At 41.6% G+C, this 8,046-nt stretch overlaps 1 non-coding gene across 1 annotated transcript; it reads right to left on the reverse strand.

Moving 5' to 3' along the window:
• Positions 1–7,252: 7,252 nt before the first annotated feature.
• trnaw-cca (transfer RNA tryptophan (anticodon CCA)) lies at positions 7,253–7,324 on the reverse strand. The gene has a single exon. It is a non-coding gene; the product is annotated as a tRNA-Trp (tRNA).
• Positions 7,325–8,046: the final 722 nt, after the last annotated feature.

Consider the following 8,046-nt stretch of genomic DNA (forward strand, 5'->3'; position numbering starts at 1 on the left):
ACCAGGCAGGTCCGTAATACTGTTGTGGAGAAGTTTAAAGCCGGATTTGGATACAAAAAGATTTCCCAAGCTTCAAACATCCCAAGGAGCACTGTGCAAGCGATCATCTTGAAATGGAAGGAGTATCAGACCACTGCAAATCTACCAAGACCTGGCCGTCCCTCTAAACTTTCAGCTCAGACAAGGAGAAGACTGATCAGAGATGCAGCCAAGAGGCCCATGATCACTCTGGATGAACTGCAGAGAACTACAGCTGAGGTGGGAGAGTCTGTCCATAGGACAACAATCAGTCTTACACTGCACAAATCTGGCCTTTATGGAAGAGTGGCAAGAAGAAAGCCATTTCTCAAAGATATCCATAAAAAGTCTCGTCTAAAGTTTGCCACAAGCCACCTGGGAGACACCCCAAACATGTGGAAGAAGGTGCTCTGGTCAGATGAAACCAAAATCGAACTTTTTGGCCACAATGCAAAACGATATGTTTGGCGTAAAAGCAACACAGCTCATCACCCTCAACACACCATCCCCACTGTCAAACATGGTGGTGGCAGCATCATGGTTTGGGCCTGCTTTTCTTCAGCAGGGACAGGGAAGATGGTTAAAATTGAGGGGAAGATGGATGCAGCCAAATACAGGACCATTCTGGATGAAAACCTGTTGGAGTCTGCAAAAGACCTGAAACTGGGACGGTGATTTATCTTCCAACAAGACGATGATCCCAAACATACAGCAAAATCTACAAAGGAATGGTTCACAAATAAACGTATCCAGGTGTTTGAATGGCCAAGTCAAAGTCCAGACCTGAATCCAATCGAGAATCTGTGGAAAGAGCTGAAAACTGCTGTTCACAAACGCTCTCCATCCAACCTCACTGAGCTCGAGCTGTTTTGCAAGGAAGAATGGGCAAGAATTTCAGTCTCTCGATGTGCAAAACTGATAGAGACATACCCCAAGCGACTTGCAGCTGTAATCGCAGCAAAAGGTGGCTCTACAAAGTATTAACGCAAGGGGGCCGAATAATTTTGCACGCCCCACTTTTCATTTTTTTATTAGTTAAAAAAGTTTCAAAAATCCCATAGATTTCGTTCCACTTCACAATTGTGTCCCACTTGTTGGTGATTCTTCACATAAAATAAAAAATGTATATCTTTTTGTTTGAAGCCTGAAATGTGGCAAAAGGTTGAAAAGTTCAAGGGGGTCGAATACTTTCGCAAGGCACTGTATAACCGCTCAGCCTGGACACACAGCCCCTCCAGTCAGTGTTGGAGATTTGCAGTTCAGAAAACAGCTGTGTCGAGCAGAAACTGATCTTCCTGCTTTAGTTAAGGTTATTGGAATCGAGGGTTACTGTGGGGGTATAGCGCTTGTATCTCTCTTCTCTGGCTAAACACTATCTACTGTAAAATATAGAAATAGACAGAAGCTGAAATACAGCTACAAATACTTCAGTAAGGCCAGGCACATAGGAAAGTTTAATATAAATGTTCTACTCTGTTCGAGCTCTGATATACTGTTATCATCTCGGCTCTTGCCGCTGTCACTGGGAGAGTGACTGCATTCCGTAGGGCTACAGGTTGATTTCACAATGCCACATTTAGTGAAATACAGGAGAAACTGCAAGGAAAACAATGTTTTAATAAATCTTCTTCTGTTTTTTTTTTTATTATGGTCTCTCACATTTGAATGCATACCTTGCAGTAAATCTTTCCAGATTACAGGCAGCCCAAACAGTTCTTAAGGCAGAATTCGAAGCCTATTTGACTTTCTGCTGATCACGTTGAAGAGTTCACGAAGCATTTCCCTGCCTATCATGTGCCCGCAAACTGGTTTCTCCATTTTTTCCGTGTTAGCGAGCACAACAGTCGGAAAACATGCAAGATAGTAGCTGTAAGGAGTGGGATATGAACCCACCCGTCTATTCAGAGGACCGGGACACCCAAGCAAGGAAAGACAAAAGTTCTTAAATTTGGCACCTTAGACCACTCAGCCATCCTGACGAGCTAAATAAAACGGTCTGTTAAAAGCACCAGTAAAGTAAATGCTTTGCAGGAGAAGCGCCAAGTTCCCTGTTGGAGCCTAAACGGTTCGCGGAAATCAAATTTTCGGATCGATTCAGAGTGTGCTTTACAGCCTTTGTGTAATATTTTGATCTGCTAGGGTGCAGTTGTCTTCACAATCTGGATTATCTCATAAAGAGCAACGTCAGTGTAAAACAGCTATCATTTTTAAGAACAGACATTGTTTTGCATTATTCTAATTGGTTTATTTTCCTGATTGCAATGTATTGTGAAGCATAAAAGCCAGCTGCATAAATCTCTAATTCGTGTCTTTGATGAAGGCGTTTCAAATAGCAGCCAGTGCAGGATTAACGCTTTTAGAGCATGTATTACATTGTATATAGTAATACATAAGCTTAAATTCGCACACTGTTATTTAGACAGTGCCAACCAGTCTGACCTCCTACAACTTTCTGTGCCGGCTGACTAGGTCTTACAGCAGCTGCAGCCAGAGTAGCCGTAATGGCAACACAGTGCTTGGAGTTCGGCTATTCTTATTTCTTCTGCAGAACCAGCGGTATCGGAATATATTGATCCGCATAAGAAGCGCTTTCGGTTTCTGATCGTTTTTATTGAGCGCTGCTCTAAACTTTACATTTGCTCGTACTAGTTTTCCCTATGAACAAAAGACATTTCCCTAATTACATGATTTCACTTTTTTCTTTTCAACAAGTAGAAAGAAATAAAACATAATTCCATATAAAAGCCCCAGGCAGGATGGTTGGTGGTCTAAGGCGTTGCATTCAGGTTGCAGTTTCTCCTTGAGGTGTTTGTTCAAATTCCACTTCTGACAAAGAAGTTAGAGTAGAAACGATAAAATCCCTAGGTAGAAAACATCTCTCATTTCACGTGTTTAATGTTAATTGTCTCAGTGGTTGCCTCGGTGATTGATGGATCTTCTCTCTTGCAGGGTGACGGCAAACGTCTTCAGAGAGGGAGTCTCACACGCACAGCTTTTCTTCATCAAGAGCGGAGACAACAGAAACAGACTTCAAACTGAAATGAATTACTTCTTGAGCGTTTATGACCGTCTATAAAAAGCTGAGAGCAGGTGAAAACGTCTTTTGAAATGAGGAAATGTCTGCTGACAGTAAACAGAGCTCACGCTGAGCTGCAGACAAGCGCTCCTCGTTAGTACAGTGCTGAGTACCCCCGCTTGTTGCGCGGGAGACCGGGGTATGATTCTGTGACAGGGCGTTGGTTTAATTTTTTAACAACCTGACTTCACTTAAAAAGTGTGTACTGTGTACTATGTTTCGGACTAGTTAGTGCGGTAGAATATGGAGATCATCTCCAGCTCTGAGCTCAAATGCAACAACAAGTCATGCTGAACAAAGTCAGAGCCCAGCTAAACGTGTGCTCAGTGTAGTGCTCAGGACTCAGGAGCATTGTTGAGTTCTAATTAGTATGAACTGCAGGGGTTCTGAATCAGAACATTTCAATTTATCTGATCAGTAAATTAAAATGCAGGACACTGTAAAATAGGATTATTACTGTGTCTCTGTCTCGTTTGTATATAACCGAATGTCCCTCACAGTTTAAAAGATACCAGTAAGGACACACAACTACTAATGTGATACTTATTGGAAATAGTCCCAAAACAAGCACGTCTGGCAGCTGGTAGACTCCTGTAATTTTGCAGTGACAGAACACTTAGAAGATTTGCAATCTATTTAAATATGAATTTACTAAATTTCAGTTCTCTTCACTCCCAGGCATAACTGAACTCTCACTGTCGCATACTAAAGGCTTTACATGCATTAGCTGTGATAAAGCTTCTAATAAACACATAATGAAACTTAGTTTTGTTCCTCATGGTGATCCTCTACTCGATCCAAATGAAATGTTTAATATGATCCCCCGAGAAAAAAAATGAGTCCATTTCCGCCTGGAATGATTGATGCCTCATCAAACATTTTGTAATATCCCTGGAAGTTTATACAGTAGAATCCTGGTTCGTGGGTTAAATTCAAGGTAAAAAAGACTAAGGAAACAAGTTGGAAACGATGTCGATCTGTGATTTAAATCATCCGGAACATTGCACAACATTGGGCAGTATGTGACAGAGAGCAGCACCTGACATTCCTTCGAAAGCTCAGCTGGTAGAGTGGAGGACTGTAGTGGAAACAGCTGGGAATCCTTAGATTTCTGGTTTGACTCCGGCTCGAAGGAAGGTACTTGAATCAAATAGCTAAAATAGCGAATCTGTTTCATTCAGACGTTGATCAAAAGCTCAATAAATGACGAAGCAAAGGCTCCTGTTCTGAAGTCAGCTCACGTCTGATTGTCTTGTTTTGGCCAAGATCTGATCTTTGAATTAAGGGACTACTCTGTCTGCTTTGTAATTCAAAAATACATACAAATGTCAAGTTTTTTGTAGATTTTAAGGTTTTCTCTGTTTTCAAAGGATAGCTACTTAATTGGCTTTATGATTTGGTATTGATTTTGTATCGTTGTATTATTAAGTTTGTGCTTCCTGTGTTTTTATCGTATTGTGAACTTATTTTTTAAACAAATGCTTACAAAGGCAGACACGGCACACATCTGTTTATACCAGTGGTGAATTGTACATTTTTATTAAGTACAATCTACTGTGCACTTTTGGGAGTATAACAGGTTCGATATAAAGTGGCAAAAATATAAAAGGGAAAAATACCCCAGACTGCGTGTAAAGGCCTCGTTGTGACTGTTTTATTTTTAGATAAAGATGGCGTACTGTGCACAAAATGTTGTAGAAACACAATCTGATATTTTAATAACTATTATTTTAATAATTTGATAAGTATGAGGCCCCAGATCCAAATCTTTAGTCCTGATATTTTTAAAAATGATATCTTCCCTTCCTCTCGTGGAAGTCACACGATGTGAACAATTGTTTGTTTGTTTTTTCACGTTGCGATCCAAAGAGCCTCAGACGCACAGTCAACAGTAACCAAACCAGGATGGATTCTGCTGGGAGCCGGACTGAGCTCATTCTCACTCCCTGTGCTGAAAACAGAATTATCTCTTCCCCGAACATCGTCTACAGCTGCTAGATATTGCTCTGCGTCCTACTGCTCCAGCAATTCCTTTGACCAAAGACAGATCACTTGTGCGCTTTTAACCTTCTTGCAGCTACAGGCGAGACTGAAGCTGGAGATGTGAAGGCACCCACTGGTGCATGTTCTCCAAATTTCACAATCGCGACAGACTTCTCTTTTTTTTTAAAGTAGATATAGCCCTGAAAAAAGCATTAGCTTTATCAGTTTTTACATTTATCAAACATTATATTTTTATTGCATTTTACATAATAATAATAATATTAAACATATATAGCGCTTTTCTGGACACTCCGCTCAAAGCGCTTTACAGGTAATGGGGACTCCTCTCCACAAATGTGCAGCCCCACCTGGATGATGCAACGGCAGCCATAGTGCGCCAGAACGCTCACCACACATCAGCTCTCAGTGGTGAGGAGAGCACAGGGATGAAGCCAGTTCAGAGATGGGGATTATTAGGAGGCCATGACTGGTAAGGGTCGATGGGAAATTTGGCCAGGATGCCGGGGTTACACCCCTACTCTTTCGAGAGACGGCCTGGGATTTTTAATGACTACAGAGTCAGGACCTCGGTTTTACGCCTCAGCCAAAGGACGGCACCTGTTTACAGTCCAGTGTCCCCGTCATAATACTGGGGCATTAGAACCCACACAGACCCGCCCAGCGACAGAAACCAGACGGTACCGTGTGTCGAGCTCGGCTGCGAGCAGGACAATGACATTACGGGGACAAAGTAGAGAAAATCAAAACGGTTCTGTAAAAGACATGTGTCAGCTGTCGGTTCGCAGTCTGGACTCTAAATCCACCGATCCGATTTCAAATCTCTCGAACACCTGAGCTGCGGCTTCTTTCGAGTAGTTATTCAGGAGAACATTATGTTGATCATATAGATGAAACGTTTAATATATTCAGGTATGTAGCTACGTCAGCATTCGTATCTGCAAAGGAACAAGTAATACTGTAGGTTTATTGCATGCTGAAAAGAGAAGAGAGAAAACAAACCTGAAGAAGGTTTCACAGCTGAAACGTTGTTTTCTCTCTTCTCTTTTCAGCATGGAATAAACCTATTCCCAGTGGGCAGTGATTTGTCGAATATACGTAATTCGCGGCGAAAATACGGCTATACGTATAAATACGTCGCCGCGACGTATAATCAATGTCGAATTGCAACCGTAAAATCGACGACATTAATAAACGCATATATAACGTCTAAAACACATCTAACACAGTGCCTGAGGCTTTTTACTGTATATATCGTGTGTGCCGCAACTAGGAGTATACGGCACTCTGCATAGTGTACGAAGTAAATTTATTTTATTATTTTATTAATAAATATAATAAATAAATTAATTACTGCGAAAGTAATTTACTTCGTACACTGTGCAGAGTGCCGTATACTCCTAGTTTTAAAACTGACAAAAATGTAGAAAATACGTTTCTCACTTAGAAATTTAAGATGGGGGTGGGGTATTACTAGTAGCGGCACTGAACTCACCATGGTGCAATTAATTTACGTGACGGGCTAGTGGTTTAATGGATAACGCGTCTGATTTCGGTTTATAAGATTGTCGATTCGACTTCTACCGGGGTTGTGTGATTCAAATCAGGCTCCTCAGAAATAGATGTCTGTTATGTAAATGAACCCCACCTGAAAGCAAACGTTGGGTCTGGGTTCCTTTCTTTCCTGCATGAAATAGCAAATCGTTACAAAAAAAAAAAAACACCAACTAATGTCCAATAGTCCAATAGTCATTTAAGTAAACATGAATATACTGTAAGGTCTTGGTACATGGGAGTGGATTTCAACCACAATTAAAAGAAGGGCAAATTATAATTACAGGCTTCAGACACTTTTTCATACAAAAGTGACCAAACACTCCCTTACTTTCAGGTTTGCTTGAACCTGTAACAGAAAAGCGGTTTGAAACTTCCATTCTCTGATGTCACTGTCTCTAAAGTCGGACGTGATGTTTCGCGGATGTGCAGTGTGCCTTTTCTCTTGTCGTGTTCAAGATGAAATGCTTCATAAGCTCCTGACTGGGTGTTCTGAACTGTTCTGTTATTTCGTTCGGATTACCTAGGTGGTGTACAGCTAAAACCCAACTGCATGGTGTAAATTCCGGGTTCGGCACCAGCAGCACCTGCAAACTCCTCAGCTGACCTCGACGTGATTTGAACACGCAACCTTCTGATCTGGAGTCAGACGCGCTACCGTTGCGCCACGAGGTCACTTGCAACAAGTGCTTTTAATTCACCCAAAGAGAAAAATCAGCGTCCCTGAAAAAGATTGTTTTCATTCTCTCCTGTGAGGAGCGCCGCTCTTCCAACGAGGGTCTCTTCTTCCCAGACCACAGATTATTCTTCCCGCCCGGCTCTCTCACGGAGAGCAGACACACCGTCTCCACTAATGAGTTTACTACATCTATAGATCTGACCCCCTACAGCTCTGATATTCCTGGACAGGATATTTACCACCAGCCCGGTGAACTTCTCATCTTGACCTCTCCTAGGAGGAGCACAATTAACACAGAATCCTCTCTCCATTTAGCAAATAACACAAAACACTGTTTACCTGTCAAGTCAGAAAACCAGGCTGCTCCAGGTGAGGCTTAAACTCACAACCTCGGCATGAGTCCACTGAATATGTCATTTTACATGGCCTGAACCAGGAAAGAGGTTGGAAGTCAAGAAGTTATGGTTTTGTTTTAATACTTGCCTACTCTTTTTATTTTTCGGTCAAATCTTTTATTTGGGAGTACTTTCAATGGATGTTAATCTTTGTCCCGATGCACGATTCTGGGCCATGGTGTGTCTTGAATAATGTTCTTATAGGCTTCAGTTTGGAAAAGTGCGGTCTTCAGAAGCTACCGAAACCGCTAATGGTTGCATAACACTTAATGCAAAAGCAACGTTCGGGTTTGAAAAAGAATATTACTTGCTATGAATACAAA

Source organism: Lepisosteus oculatus, chromosome 14 (genome assembly GCF_040954835.1).
Source record: "Lepisosteus oculatus isolate fLepOcu1 chromosome 14, fLepOcu1.hap2, whole genome shotgun sequence".
NCBI lineage: Eukaryota > Metazoa > Chordata > Actinopteri > Semionotiformes > Lepisosteidae > Lepisosteus > Lepisosteus oculatus.